The sequence below is a fragment of the Myotis daubentonii genome, chromosome 2 (assembly GCF_963259705.1).
Source record: "Myotis daubentonii chromosome 2, mMyoDau2.1, whole genome shotgun sequence".
NCBI lineage: Eukaryota > Metazoa > Chordata > Mammalia > Chiroptera > Vespertilionidae > Myotis > Myotis daubentonii.
The window spans coordinates 129,055,886-129,071,518 of record NC_081841.1 but is presented as its reverse complement, the minus strand read 5'-3'; the positions used below and the strand labels follow the sequence as shown (position 1 = coordinate 129,071,518).

At 40.8% G+C, this 15,633-nt stretch overlaps 1 protein-coding gene and 1 pseudogene across 3 annotated transcripts in view; both read left to right on the top strand.

Moving 5' to 3' along the window:
• Positions 1 to 15,633, top strand: part of LOC132228324 (phosphatidylinositol 3,4,5-trisphosphate 3-phosphatase TPTE2-like) — an 89,117-nt gene that overhangs the window by 24,483 nt on the left and 49,001 nt on the right. The window lies entirely within an intron of this gene.
• Positions 5,380 to 6,000, top strand: LOC132226323 (cytochrome c oxidase subunit 5A, mitochondrial-like; annotated as a pseudogene).

Sequence of the window (15,633 nt, the reverse complement as noted above, 5' to 3'; positions counted from 1 at the left end):
AGAACCAGATGGCTTTACCAGTGAATTCTACCAAACGTTCAAAGAAGATTTAAAACCTGTCCTTCTCAAACTCTCCAAAAAATAGAAGAAGAGGTAACTTTCTAACACATTTTATGAGGCCAATATAGCCCTGATACAAAAACCTGGCAAGGATAACACACAAAAAAGAAATCTACAGAACAATATATCTGATGAATACAGATGCAAAGATAAACAAAATACTAGCAAATTTAATACAACAGTACATCCAAAAAATAATACATTATGATCAAGTCAGCCTGATTCCAGGGGTATAAGGATGGTTCAACATACATAAATCAATCAATGTAATACATCACATTAACAAAACAAAGCATAAAAATCATATGATCTTATCAATAGATGCAGAAAAACATTTGATAAGATACAATATCCATTTATGATTAAAACACTCAATAAAATAGGAATAGAAGGAAAGTACCTCAACATAATAAAGGCCATCTATGATAAACCCTCAGCTAATATAATACTCAGTGGTGAAAATTGAAAGCTTTTCCTCTAAGATCAGGATTAGACAAGAATGTCCAGTCTCGACACCCTTATTCAACACAGTGCTGGAAGTTCTAGCCAGAGCAATAAGGCAAAAGAAAGAAATAAAAGACATCCAAAAAGGGAAGGAAGAAATAAAACTATCACTTTTTGCAGATGACACGATTCTGTATACAGAAAACCCTAAAGACTCCACCAAAATAATTTAGAGAAAATAAACAAATACAGTCAAGTCGAAGGTACAAAATCAATGTGCCAAAATCCATTGCCCTCCTATATACTAACAACAACACTTCAGAAAAAGAAATGGAATTGCAACCAAAAGAATAAAATACCTAGGAATAAACTTAACAAAGAACTCAAAAGACCTATATTCTGAAAATTACAAAGCATTATTAAAACAGATTGAAAAAGACACAACAAAATAGAAAAGTATTCTGTGTTCATGGATTGGAAGAATCAATATAGTTAAGATGGCCATGTTACCCAAAGCAATATACAGATTTAATGCAATCCCCATAAAAAACCCCAATATCATTTTTTAAAGAAATAGAATGAGAAATCATCAGATTTGTATGGAACCACAAAAATCCTGAATAGCCAAAGTTATCCTGAGAAAAAAGAACAAAACTGGAGCGATCACACAACCTGACTTCAAATTATACTACAGAGCTATTAAAATCAAAACAGCATGGTATTGGCCAAGAAACAGACACACAAATCAATGGAACAAAATAGAGAGCCCAGAAGAATTCTGGGAGGGAGTCAAGATGGCAGCTAGCAGGACAACAGTGAGGGAGAGAGTGTGAGTGAGTGAGGGAGCAAAAGGGGAGTTTGTGGATGTGTGTGGTGTGTGCATGTGTAAGTGAGGGGCAGTTAGATTCTTTCAGGAGTCTCAGAGGGCAAAAGACCGGGCTCTCCTAGATGGGGGAGCCCCTGCTCCTACTGAAAGCACTCCCGGGGTGGCCAGCTCTGGCACAAAAACCATGCTGTCTTAAAGGGGAGAGCTGCTGTGACTAGGACCCCAGCCTCACCACCACCAGATTGGCCTCAGACACCATACCGGACCCTACAGACACTCTTATCAAAGACCTGCACCTCATCTGCAGACCCACAGACACTGATACTCTAGCCTCCCTGGCCACAGGCTCCTGTGAGTACCAGAGGGTACTCAGTTTCACTGGCCTGGCTCCAGCCACAGGCCCCACACATCCTGGTGCCTGGGCTGTCTGGTGACTCTTGGGGTGCACGACTCTCCCACCAACCCGTCGCTTCAGCCTGAGGCCCTGTGAATCCCAGCACCTGGGCCCTCTGGTGACTCTCTGCTTCAGCCACAGGCCCTGCAGAACTCGGTTCCTGGACCCTATGGTTAGAGCAAAAATGGGGAAACAAAGAAACAACCCCCAAAGGAAAGAAAAGGATTACCAGGAAAGGCACTAAATGAAACAGAGGCATGCAATATGTCAGAAAAAGAATTCAGAGTTAAGGTCATACGGTTTATAAACCAGCTGGATGAGAAAATCAACAACTTCTGTAAGAATAAAGAGGAAATCAAGAATTACATAGCTACAATAAAGAACACAATTGAAGGTTTCAACAGTAGACTAGAAGAAGCAGAGGACCAAATTAGTGAGTTAAGACAGGGCAGGAAAAACACACCCAATCTGAACAGCAATTAGAGAAAAAATCAGAAAGCAGGAGGAGTGCCTAAGGCAGCTTTGGGGCTACATGAAACAAAGTAACACCCGTATAATAGCAGTGCCAGAAGGACAAGAAGAGGAGCAAGGATTAGAAAATCTATTTGAAGAAATAATGACAGAAAACTTCCCTGATTTGGGGAAGAAAAAAGACACACAATCACAGAGAGTCCCAAACAAGATGAACCCGAAAAGATCCACACCAAGACACGTCTTAATTACAATGGCAAAAGTTAACAACAAAGAGAGAATCTTAAAGGTTGCAAGAGAGAGACAGAGAGTTACGTACAAGGGATATCCCATTAGATTATCAAATGATTTCTCAACAGAAACACATCAGGCCAAAAAGGAATGGAATGAAGTACACAAAGTGATGCAAAGTAAGGGACTGAATTCAAGAATACTCTATCCAGCAAGGCTATCATTCAAAATTGAAGGGGAAATCAGGAGCTTCACAGACAAAAAAAGGCTAAGGAGTTTATCACTACCAAGCAAGCAATGCAAGAGATGCTAAAGGGACTGGTGTAAAAAGAAGAAATAGAAAGGGGAGAAGGAAAACAGGTGTAAAGAATAAAAATGGCTTCAAACAAATACCTATCAATAATAACCTTAAGCATAAATGGTCTAAATCAAGCATGTCAAACTCAAAGGCTAATATGGGCCAAATAAACAAGGTTTAAGTTTATGTGGGCCATAAAAAAAACAAAAGCTTCAATTTCCATAGAAACATAGGTTATTTCAATAGAGACATGCTGAACGCAAAGGGCTGAAATAAATGAGTAACCATTAACATAAAATAATAGAACATTTTAATAAAAGTTAACATTTTTTCTTGAACATTAACTTACCAGACACTGAATAACTGCACAACTTAATAAACAAAATGCAAATAAACCTATTTTTCTTATTCTGAGAAAGCAAAATATTTCCTGTTACACACACCAAAACAAGTCAGTACAAGACTAATGATGTGGCAATAGGCTGGTAAAATATTCACTGTTAGTATTAGTGGAGAGAAATGGTGTACCTGCGTGTAAGGTGCATAAGGGAAATGAATGCAACATGATATAGTAACCAGTCATTAGTGAACATTTTAGTTCATTATTAATAATTATGTATAATACGATATTGTAAAAATTAAGTTACAAAATTTTTATTAAAACATTTCTTACATACTGTTATATTGCCTGAGCCACAAAAATATTCATTGTAGGCTGCATGCGGCCCAGAGGCCGCGAGTTTGACATGCTTGGTCTAAATGCTCCACTCAATCAAAAGACACTGAGTGGCTGAATGGATAAGAAAACATGACCCATATATATGCTGTCTCTGAGAGACCCACCTCAAAACAAAGGATTCACACAACTGAAAGTGATGGGTTGGAAAAATATCTTTCAGGCAAATGGAAATAAAAATAAAAGCTGGGGTAGCAATACTTATATCTGACAAAATAAACCTCAAAGTGAAGGCCATAACAAGAGATAAGGAAAGCCATTTCATAATACTAAAGGGATCAATACAACAAGAGGATATAACTCTGGTATGCACCCAATGCAGGAGCACCCAAATACATAAAAAAATTTCTGAACAATATCAAGAGAGAGATCAACAAAAATATACTCATAGTAGGGGACTTTAGTACCCCATTGACACTACTGGATAAATACCATAGACAAAAAATCAGCAAAGAAATAGCAATCCTAAATGACTCACTAGATAAGATGGAATTAATTGACATCTTCAGACCATTTCACCCCAAAGCTACAGAATATACATTCTTCTTGAGTGCACATGAGACATTTTCAAAGATAGACCACATATTGGGACACAAGCAAAGTCTCTTCAAATTCAAGAAGATAGAAATCATATCAAGCATCTTCTCAAATTATAATGGCATAATATTAAAAATTCAAACACTTGGAGGCTAAATAGCATATTATTAAACAATGATTGGGTTACCAAAGAGATCAAAGAAGAAATAAAAAACATCCTGGAAAAAAATGACAATGAAAACACAACCATCCAAAACCTATGGGACACAGTGAAAGCAGTCCTGAGAGAGAAGTTCATATCATTACAGGCCTACCCCCAAAAAACAAGAAAAACTAGTAATAAATTATCTAACTGTACAATTTAAAGAATTAGAAAGAGGAGCAAGAAAAGCCCAGAGTGAGCAGAAGGAAAAAAATAATAAAGATCAGAGTGGAAATAAATGACACAGAGACCAAAACAAACAAAAAAACAAACAAAACAAAACAATTCAAAAGATCTATAAAACCTAGAGCTAGTTCTTTGAAAGGATAAACAAGATTGATGAACCTCTAGCCAGGCTCACCAAGAAGCAAAGAGAGAGGACCCAAATAAACAAAATCAGAAAAGAGGCAAAATAACAACAGACCCCACAGAAATAAAAAAGGCTGGTAAAAAAAATACTATGAACAACTCTATTCCAACATACTGGTCAACCTAGAAGAAATGGACATATTCCTAGAAAAATATGACCTTCCAAAACTCAATCAGGAAGAATTAAAAAAAATCTAAATAGGCCGATAACTATTGAGGAAATTGAAGTAGTAATCAAAACACTTCTAGAGAGCCTGGCTATAAAACCATATGTATATGGACAGATAATTTTCAACAAAGGAGACAGAAACACACAATGGAGTTAAGATAGTATCTTCAATAATTGGTGCTGGGAAAACTGGAAAGCCACATGCAAAAGAATGAAAGTGGATTACAGTTTGTCCCCCATGTACAAAAATTATTTGAAAATGAATCAAAGACTTAAATATAAGACCCGAAACAATAAGTTACATAGAAGAAAATATAAGTCCCAAACTTATGGACCTTGGTTGTAGAGAACAATTTCTGAACTTGGCCTCAAAGGAAAGGGAAGTAAAGGCAAGAATATTTCAATGGGATTATATAAAACTAAAAGGCTTCTGCACAGCAAAAGAAACTGACAGCAAAACAAAGAGTCAGCCATAGATGGGAGATGATATTTGCAAACAGTAGCTCTGAGAAAAGTTTAATTTCCAAAATATATAAAGCACTCATAAAACTCAACACCAAACAAACAAGCTACCCAATCAAAAAGTGGGCAGAGGACAGCCAGCTTCTCTTCAGCTTCAGCCTGTGCGCTGCCATCACCGTTATGCTGGGTGCCGCTTTCCGTCTGCACTGTAGCAGCGGCCGCAGCCTCCCGAGTCAACTCTCGAGGCCTCCTGCACCCAGCACCGGCCCGGCCCCAGTGGGTATCCAGTCAGTTCGCTGCTACTCCCATGGGTCACATGAGACAGATGAGGAATTTGATGCTCGCCGGGCGACATACTTCAACAAGCCCGATATTGATGCCTGGGAATTGCGTAAAGGGATGAACACGCTTGTTGGCTATGATCTGGTTCCAGAACCCCAAATCATTGATGCTGCTTTGCGGGCATGCAGACGGTTAAATGATTTTGCTAGTGCTGTTTGCATCCTAGAGGTTGTTAAGGACAAAGCAGGACCGCATAAGGAAATCTACCCTTATGTCATCCAGGAACTTAGGCCAACTTTAAATGAACTGGGAATTTCCACTCCAGAGGAACTGGGCCTTGACAAAGTATAAACCCCATCGATAGGATTCCCAAGGATTTACTGATAATACTACTTGAGTGTAAACAATCACCTGGAAATACTGATGATAACATATTACCTTATTTGAACAAGTTTTCCTTTATTGAGTACCAAACCATGTAATGGTAGCTTGAATTTTAATATAAAGGAAAAATGAGTTTGAACTGAAAAAAAATAGTGGGCAGAGGAGCTGAAAATACACCTCTCCCAAGAAGACATATGGAGCACCAATAGATATATGAAAAGATGTTCAACCTCACTGACAATTAGGAAAATGCAAATCGAAATTACAATGAGCTACCACCTTACACCTGTTAGAGTGGCAATTATCAACAAGACAAGCAATAACAAGTGTTGGAGAGGTTGTGGAGAAACCTCACTGCTGATGGGAATGTAGACTGGTGCAGCCACTATGGAAACCAGTCTGATGATTCCTCAAAAAATTAAGAATAGAGCTACCATACAACCCAGCAATCCCTCTTCTGGTTATATACCCGAAAAACTCAAAATCATGTATTTGCAAAGATCTATTAGTATGTACCCCTATGTTCAGTGCAGCATTATTCATGGTGGCCAAGACATGGAAACAACCAAAGTGTCCCGCAATAGAGGATAAGGAAGACGTGGTATATCTACACAATGGAATACTATTCAGCCATAAGAAAGGATGAAATAGTGCCATTTGCAACACCATGATGGACCTTGAGAACATTATGCTATGTGAAATAAGTCATTCGGATAAAGCTAAAAGCTATATGATTTCGCTCATATGTGTGATATAAAACTAAAACTCTTGACCACAAACAGCAGTATGGTGATTGCCAGAGGGAAGAGGATGCGGGTAAAGGGGGTCCTGATATATGGTGACAGAAGATTTCACTTTGGGTGGTGGGCACATGGTGCAATATATAGATCTTATAACACAGAAACCCACACCTAAAGCCTATATGTACATGTTGACAAATGTCACTCCAATCAATTTAATTAATAAATATTTTAAAAACGTTCTTTATATATTCCACATACAAGTTTCTTCACAGGCATGACTTGAAAATATGATCTCTCATTTTATAGGTTGTCTTTATACTTCCTCTACAGGGTCGTTTGAAGCACAAAAGTTTTTAATTTTGATTAAGTTCAATTTATCTATTTTTTCTTTGGTCGCTAGTGCTTTTGGTGTCATACCTAAAAATGCTTTGCCAACTCTGAGGTCATGAAAATTTAACCTATGTTTTCCTCTAAGAATTTTATAGTTTTAGATCTCCCATATTTGATCCATTTTGAGTACATTTTTATACAGTATGATTCAAAGGTCAATTTTTTTTTTAATGTGGCTAACCAGTTGTTCCAACACCATTTGTTGAAAGACTAAAATATGATTGTAATGGCCTGTTTGCTACAAAAGATGTGGTTCTCAAAGTGTAATCACCATAGCAGTAACCTTACTTGTTAGAAATGCAAAGTCAAGATCCCATCGCAGACCTATTGAATCTGAAACTCAACAGTTGGGCCCAGCAATCTTTGTTTTTTATTGAATTTATTGGAGTGACATTGGTTCACAAAGCCATAAGGTTTCAAGTGTACCACTCAACAAAACATTATCTGCATGCTGCATTATGCACCCATTGCCCAAAGGAAAGTCTCTTCCATCCTTATTTATCCCCCTTTGCCCAACTCAAACTACCCCATCCCCTCTTCCCTCTATCACCAAACTATAGTCTGTGTTCGTGTGTGTGTGTGTGTGTGTGTGTGTCCTTCACCTTCTTTTATCCAACCCCCAAACCCCACCCCTCTGACAGCTGTCAGTCTATTTCATGTATCCATGCCTCTGTTTCTATTTTGTTCATCAGTTTATTTTGTTCATTAACTTCCACATATAAGGGAGATCATATGTTATTTGTCTTTCTCTGGCTGGCTTATTTCACTTAGCATAATAATCTCGAGGTCCATCCATGCTGTTGCAAAAGGTAAGATTTCCTTCTTTCTTATGACCAATTAGTATTCCACTGTGTAAATGAACCACAGCTTTTTAAAAAAGATTTTTTATGGATTTGAGAGAGAGGGTGGGAGGGAGAGAGAGAGAGAGAGAGAAAGAGAGAGAGAGAGAGAGAGAGAGAGAGAGAGAGAGAGAGAGAGAGAGAGAGAGAAACATTGATGTAAGAGCAAGACATAATTCGGCTGCCTCCTGCATGGCTCCTACCAGGAATAGAGCCCACAACCTGAGCATGTGTCCTGATGGGGAATTGAACCAGTGACCTTTTGGTACACCGCCCAAGTCACACCAGCCAGGGCTGAACCACAGCATTTTTATTCACTCATTTACTGATGGGCACTTGGGCTGTTTCCAGATCATGGCTATTGTAAATAACATTTCTATGAACATAGGGGTGCATATATTCTTTCTGATTGGTATTTCAGGATTCTTAGGATATATTCCCAGAAGTGGGATTTATGGTTCAAAAGGCAGTTCCATTTTAATGTTTTGAGGAAACTCCATACTGTTTTCCACAGTGACTGCACCAGTCTGCATTCCCACCAACAGTGCATCAGGGTTCCGTTTTCTTCACATCTTCACTAGACTTGTTGTTTATATATTTATTGAGGACAGCCATTCTGACAGGTGTAAGGTGACATCTCACTGTGGTTTTAATTTGCATTTCTCTGATGATTAGTGACATTGAGCATCTTTTCATATGTCTATTGGCCATCTCTATGTCCTCTTTGGATAAGTGTCTATTCAGGTCCTTTGTCCATTTTGTTTGTCTACCTGGTGTTCAGTTATATAAGCTCTTTATATATTTTTGAAATTAACTCCTTATCAGATGTAACATTGGTTAATATGTTGTCCCATTCAGTGGGCTCCCTTTTCACTTTATTGATGGTTCCTTTTGCTGTGCAAAAGCCTTTTAGTTTAATGTAGTCTCATTTGTTTATTTTTTCCTTTGTTTCCCTTGCTCAAGGAAATACATCAGCAAAAATATTGCTATGAGAGGTGTCTGAGGTTTTAATGCCTGTGTTTTGTTCTAGGATTTTTATGGTTTCATGACTTATGTTTAAGTCTATTATCCATTTTGCGTGTATGTGTATGGTGGTCTAATTGCACTTTTTTGCATGTACCTGTCCAAATTTCCCAACACCAATTAGTGAGGAGACTGTCTTTTCTCCATTGTGTGCTCTTCCCTTCTTTGTCAAATATGAATTGACCATAAAAATGTGGGTTTATTTCTGAACTCTCTGTTCTATTCCATTGATTTTTATGCCTGTTCTTATGCTATTACCAAGCTGTTTTGATTTCAATAGCTTTATAGTATAGTTTGATATCAAGTAGCATGTTTCTCCAACTTTGTTTTTTCTTAAGATTGCTGTGGTGGTTCAAGGTCTTTTTGGTTCCATTTAAATTTTTGAAGTATTTGTTCTAGATCTGTGAAATGTGCCATTGGTAATTTAACAGGAATTGTGTTGAGTCTATAGATTGCTTTGGCTAGGATGGACATCTTAATTATGTCAGTTCTTCCAATCCATGAACCTGGTATATGCTTCCATTTTTTTGTATATTCCTCAATTTCTTTTTTTTTTTTGTATTCTATAATTTTTGGAGTACAGGTCTTTTACCTCTTGGTTTAATTTATTTCTAGGTACCTTATTTTTTTGTTGCAATAATAAATGGGATTGTTTTCTTAATTTCTCTTTCTGTTAGTTCATTATTGGTGTATTAGAGGCCTGGTGCATGGATTCGTGCACCAGTGGGGTCCCTCGGCCTGGCCTGCACCCTTTCGCAATCCAGGACCCCTTGGGGGATGTCAGATTGCTAGTTTCAGCCTGATCCCTGCTGGTGCATGAATCTGTGCACTGGGCCTCTAGTATGTATGTAAGATCTTTGGTTAATCTCTTCCCACCCTCCCCCCACTCCCTTCCCTCTGAGATTCATCAGTCTGTTCCATGTTTCCATGCCTGTACATTGAGCATCTGCCCCCTGGTGGTCAGTGTGCATCATAGCTACTGGTTAGAATATAGATAAGAATGCCACTGATTTCTGAATATTAATTTTATATCCTGCTAATTGCTGAATTCTTTTATTAGAGCTAGTAGGTTTTTGGTGGAGTCTTTAGGGTTTTCTATATATAATATCATGTCATCTGCAAAGTATAGCCATTTTACTTCCTCCTTTTTCAATTTGGATGCCTTTTCTTTTATCTTTTTGTCTGATTGCTGTAGCTAGAACTTCCAGTACTATGTTGAATAAGAGCGGTGAAAGTGGACATCCCTGACTTGTTCCTGATCTTAGGGAAAATATTTTTAGGTTTTTCCCATTGAGTATGATGTTGGCTGTGGGTTTGTCATACATGACCTTTATTGTTTTGAGAAATAATCTCTCTATTCTCACTGTGCTAAGAGTTTTTATCATAAATGGGTGCTGGATTTTATCAAGTGCTTTTTCTGTATCTATCGATATGATCATGTGCTTTATCCTTCAATTGGTTTATGTTATGTATAATGTTTATTGATTTGAAAATATTTTACCAACCTTGAATCTTTGGAATAAACCTCATTTGATCATCGTGTATAATCTTTTAATCTATTGCTGGATCTGGTTTGCTAATATTTTGTTGAGGATTTTAGCACCTATACTCATCAGGTATTGGCCTATAATTTTCTTTCTTTGTAATATCTTTATCTAGTTTTGGAATTAGGATAATGCTGGCCTCATAAAAAGAGCTTTTGGTAGTGTTTTATCCTCTTCAATTTTTGGGCAGTTTGAGAAGGATAGTGTTAGTTCTTCTTTGAATGGTTGGTAAATTCACCTGTGAAACCATCTGGTCTAAGACTTTTATTTGCTGGATGTTTTTTGAAGACTGCTTCAATTTCATTAGTTGTAATCTATCTATTCAGATTTGCTGATTCTTCCTGATTCACATTTGGAAGAGTGCATGTTTCTAGGAATTTATCTATTTCATCCAGGTTGTCTAGCTAGTTGGCATATCGCAGTTCATAGTATCTATACTTATAACAGAGTAATATGCAAATTGTTTGGGACACCATTACGTAATAACAGATCAGCAGAAGGGCAGGGCAGTGAGCTACGCGTGCCAGAGAGCTACAGGAGGGCGGGGCAGCGAGCTATGAGTGGCAGAGAGCTATGAGTAGGGGCGGGCAGGGCAGTCAGCTGAGGCAAGCGGCAGTGAGCTACCTGTGCACGGATTTGTGCGCAGAGCCACTAGTTTTCTTATAATCCTTTGTATTTCTGCATTGTCAGTTGTTACTTCCCCTCTTTCATTTCTGATTTTATTTAGAGACTCTTTTTCTTTCCTTGATGAGTCTGGTTAAAGATTTGTCTATCTTTTTTTTATCTTTTCAAAGAACTAGTTCTTGCTTTCATTGATTTTTTTTGTACATTTTTTAGTCTCTATGTCATTTGTTTCCATTCTAATCTTTATTATTGTCTTTTTTCTACTTACTCTTGGCTTTGTTGTTCTTTTCTAATTCCTTTCAGAGTAGGATTATATTGTTTATTTGAACTCTTTCTTGCTTCTTGAGGTAGCCCTGTAATGCAATGAACTTTCCTCTCAGGACGGCTTTCACTGTCCTCAAGATTTTCACTATCCAAATCCTCTAGATTTGGAGTTGTGTTTACATTTTCATTTATCCAGATAACTTTTGATTTCTTCCTTGATCTCATTATTAACCCATTCATGTTATTTAGCCTCCCTGTGTATGAATGTTTTTAATTTTTTTTTGAATTGTAGTTGATGTCTAGTTTTATACCATTGTGGTCAGAGAATATGTTTGATATCATTTCAATCTTCTTGAATGTATTAAGACTTATTTTGTGACCTAACATGTGGTCTATCTTTGGGAATGTATCATGTGCTCTTGAGAAGAATGTATATTCTGATGCTTTGGGATGAAATGTTCTGTAAGTATCAATTAAATCCATCTGATCTAGTGTGTCATTTAAGATAGCTCTTGCCTTGTTGATTTTTTTGTCTGGAATATCTATCCATTGATTTCAATGGGATGTTAAAATTCCCTGTGACTGCATTATTGTCTATCTCCTCCTTAATGTCCACCAAGATATTCTTTATTTGTTTTTTTCTATGTTTGGTGCATATCCTATCTAATAATAGACAAACATGGTAATTAACCATACCTCCACTATGCTTCCCATTGGCTAATCAGGGTGATATACAAATTAACTGCCAACAAAGATGGCGGCAGGCAGCCAGGCAGCTGAAGCGAGCAGGAGGCTTGCTTACTCCAGTGATGGAGGAAGCCAAGGTTCCCTGCCTGCCGCAGCCGGGCTCTGAGATCCAGTCTAAGCAACAATGTTGCAATTATAGAAGCTAAACAAAACCCAGATACCTGCTTTCAGCCAGCTGGCCTCGGAGCTGGAGCTGCAACAAATTTTCAATTACAGAAGGTAAATAAATCCCAGAATTAAAAAAAGGGAGAAAAAAAGGAGAGACTGGGAGCTTCAGTTGGAGGCTTGGCCAGCCTGAAAACAGCTCTCAGCCCCTCATCCAGGCTGGTCAGGCACCCCAGTGGGGACCCCCACCTTAAAGGGGGTGTGGGCAGCCTGAAAACAGCCATCAGCCCCTCATCCAGGCTGGCCAGGCACCTCAGTGGGCACCCCCACCCTAAAGGGGTGCAGGCAGCCTGAAAACAGCCATCAGACCCTCATCCATGCTGGCCAGGCACCCCAGTGGGGACCCCCACCCTGATCCGGGACACCCTTCAGGGCAAACCAGCTGGCCCCCACCCGTGCACCAGGCCTCTATCCTATATAGTAAAAGGGTAATATGCAAACTGACCCTAACAGCAGAAAGACTGGGAATGACTGGTCACTATGACACACATTGACCACCAGGGGGCAGACGCTCAATGCAGAAACTGCCCTCTGGTGGTCAGTGTGCTCCCACATGGGGGAGCTCTGCTCAGCCACAAGCCAGGCTGATGGTTGTCAGTTCAGCGGTGGTGGTGGGAGCCTCTCCTGCCTCCTTAGCAGCGCTAAGGATGTCTGACTGCAGCTTAGGTCTGCTCCCCGCTGGCAAGTGGACATCCCCCAAGGGCTGCCAGGCTGCCAGAGGGATGTCTGATTGCCAGCTTAGGCCCAATCCCCCAGGAAGCAGGCCTCAGCCAGCAGGTGGTCATCCCCCGAGGGGTACCAGACTGAGAGAGGGCACAGGCTGGGCTGAGGGACCACCCCCCCCCCCCCCCCGCAGCCGCTGAGTGCACAAATATTTGTGCACCGGGCCTCTAGTATGTTTATAAAGATTATATCCTCTTGCTGTATTGATCCCTTTAGTATTATGTGGTGACCATCTTTGTCTCTTGGTATGTATGTCCTTTGCTTTGCAGTCTATTTTGTCTGATATAAGTATTGCTATCTCAGTTTTTTTGTTAACATTTGCATGGAGCTATTTAAACATGTTTTTATTTATTTTAGAGAGAGAGGAAAGGAGAGGAGGAGAGAAAAAAAAACATTGATGAGAGAGAAACACAGATCAGCTACCTCCTGCATGCTCCCTAGTGGGGATTGAGCCCACAATGTGGGCATGTGCCCTGACCAGAAGTCATGGGACATTGCTCAATCCACTGAGCCACACTGGCCAGCCATGCATGGAATACTTTTTTCCATCCCTTCACTTTCATTCTGTTTATCTTTTGTTCTGAAGTGGGTCTCTTATAGACAGCATATATATGGGTCACATTTTCTTGCCCTATGTCTTTAGGATGATCCCTTCACCATTTTTAATCAGCATCTCTGAAGAGATAATCATCTGCTTTCATAAAATCCATAAGTCATAAATCACCCCACAGGTATATCTACTATTCATATTCATATTTATTCTTATCACTTGCCAAAGTGCAGGCTCAAGTTTGAGCTATTAGTTCAGCTATCTAGGCAGACTGAGTATTAGGCAATAGAACTTAGGCTTCAGTGGTTGCATGTTCAATTATAACAATACTAGAGGCCCGGTGCACAAAAATTTGTGCACTGGCAGGGGTGGGGGTGTCCCTCATCCCCCACTTGTGCCCTCTCACAGTCTGGGACCCCTCGGGAGATAACGACCTGCTGGCTTAGGCCTGCTCCCGGGTGGCAGAGGGCAGGCCCAATTCCTAGGTGCAGCCCCTGGTCTGGCTCAGAGCAGTGCTGATTGGGGAGTTGGGGTGCCGCCCCCTGTCATGCACAGAGCAGGGCAGATCAGGAGGTTGCGATGCCACCCCCAGTCACGCTCAGGGTAGGGCTGATTGGGGGATTGGGGCACTGCCCCCGTCACACTCAAGGCAGGGTCGATGGGGAGGTTGGGGCACCACCCCTTGTCACGCACAGAGCAGGGCCGATCAGAGGGTTGGGGCGCTGCGCCCTGTCACGCACAGAACAGGGCCCATCAGGGGGGTTGGGGCTCCATACCCTGTCACACACAGAGCAGGGTGGATAGGGAGGTTGTGGCCCCGCCCCCTGTCACACACAGAGCCCCAGGGAGATCAGGGGGTTTGGGCGCTGCCCCCTGTCATGCTGCTCCAGGGGCCAGGAGGCCTCACAGCTCCCCTGATCCCAGTACTGGGAGGCCTCGTGGCTCCACTTGACACAGGGGCAGTGAGGCCTCGCTGCTCAGCTGATCTCGGTGCTGGGAGGCCTCGCTGCTCCGCTGATCCCGGTGCTGGGAGGCATATTACCCTTTTACTATATAGGTGCATGGGTGGGGACTGGCTGGTTTGCCCTGAAGGGTGTCCTGGATCGGGGTGGGGGTCCCCACTGGGGTGCCTGGCCAGCCTGGATGAGGGGATGATGGCTGTTTGAAGCTGGTGCCCTTCAGGGTGGGCGTCCCCACTGGAGTGCCTGGCCAGTCTGGGTGAGGGGCTGAGGGCCGTTTTCAGGCTGGCGGGTGACTGAAGCTCCCAACCTCTCCTTTTTTTCTTTTTTTTTTATTCTGGGATTTATTTACCTTCTATGGCTGTCACTGGAACTGAGAGCTGGCTTTAGCTCTGAGGCTTGGCTCCAGCTCTGAGACCTTGGCTGCTGAAAGCAGGGATCTTGATTTGTTTGGCTTCTATAATTGAAACTCTGTTGCAACTGCAGCTGGGCCGGCTGGCTGAAAGCATGGGGCTTGTTTAGCTTCTATACTTGCAACATTGTTTCTTAGAGTGCAAGCTCAGAGCCCAGCAGCGGCAGGCGGGGAACCTTGGCTTCCTCCTTCACTGGAGCAAGCAAGCCTCCTGTTCGCTTCAGCTGCCTGGCTGCCGCCTGCCATCTTGGTTGGCAGTTAATTTGCATATCACCCTGATTAGCCAATGGGAAGCATGTCAGAGGTATGGTTAATTACCATGTCTGTCTATTATTAGATAGGATATCCTGGACAGAGAATACCTTTGTCATTTTTAAGATAAGAGCCATCTACAAGCTATTTTAAGTGAAGGTTGACTATAGGGTACAAGATTCAGATCTGGCCATACTTGACTCCTGATAGAATGCTAAGCAGTCAGGTGGTTCCCCTTTATTCTTAAGAGGAAATAAAGTTGTATGGTTATATTTTGAACAACATTGAACAGCAAAATGCAGAGCAAATGGTAAAATTTCATGAGTAGTACAATTGAATATTCTTTATTCTGGCCAAGGACAGAAACTGTCTGTCTAGTGCAGGGGTGGGCAAACTTTTTGACTTGAGGGCCACAATGGGTTCTTAAACTGGACCGGAGGGCCGGAACAAAAGCATGGATGGAGTGTTTGTGTGAACGAATATAAATTCAAAGTAAGCATCATTACATAAAAGGGTACAGTCTCTTTTTTTTT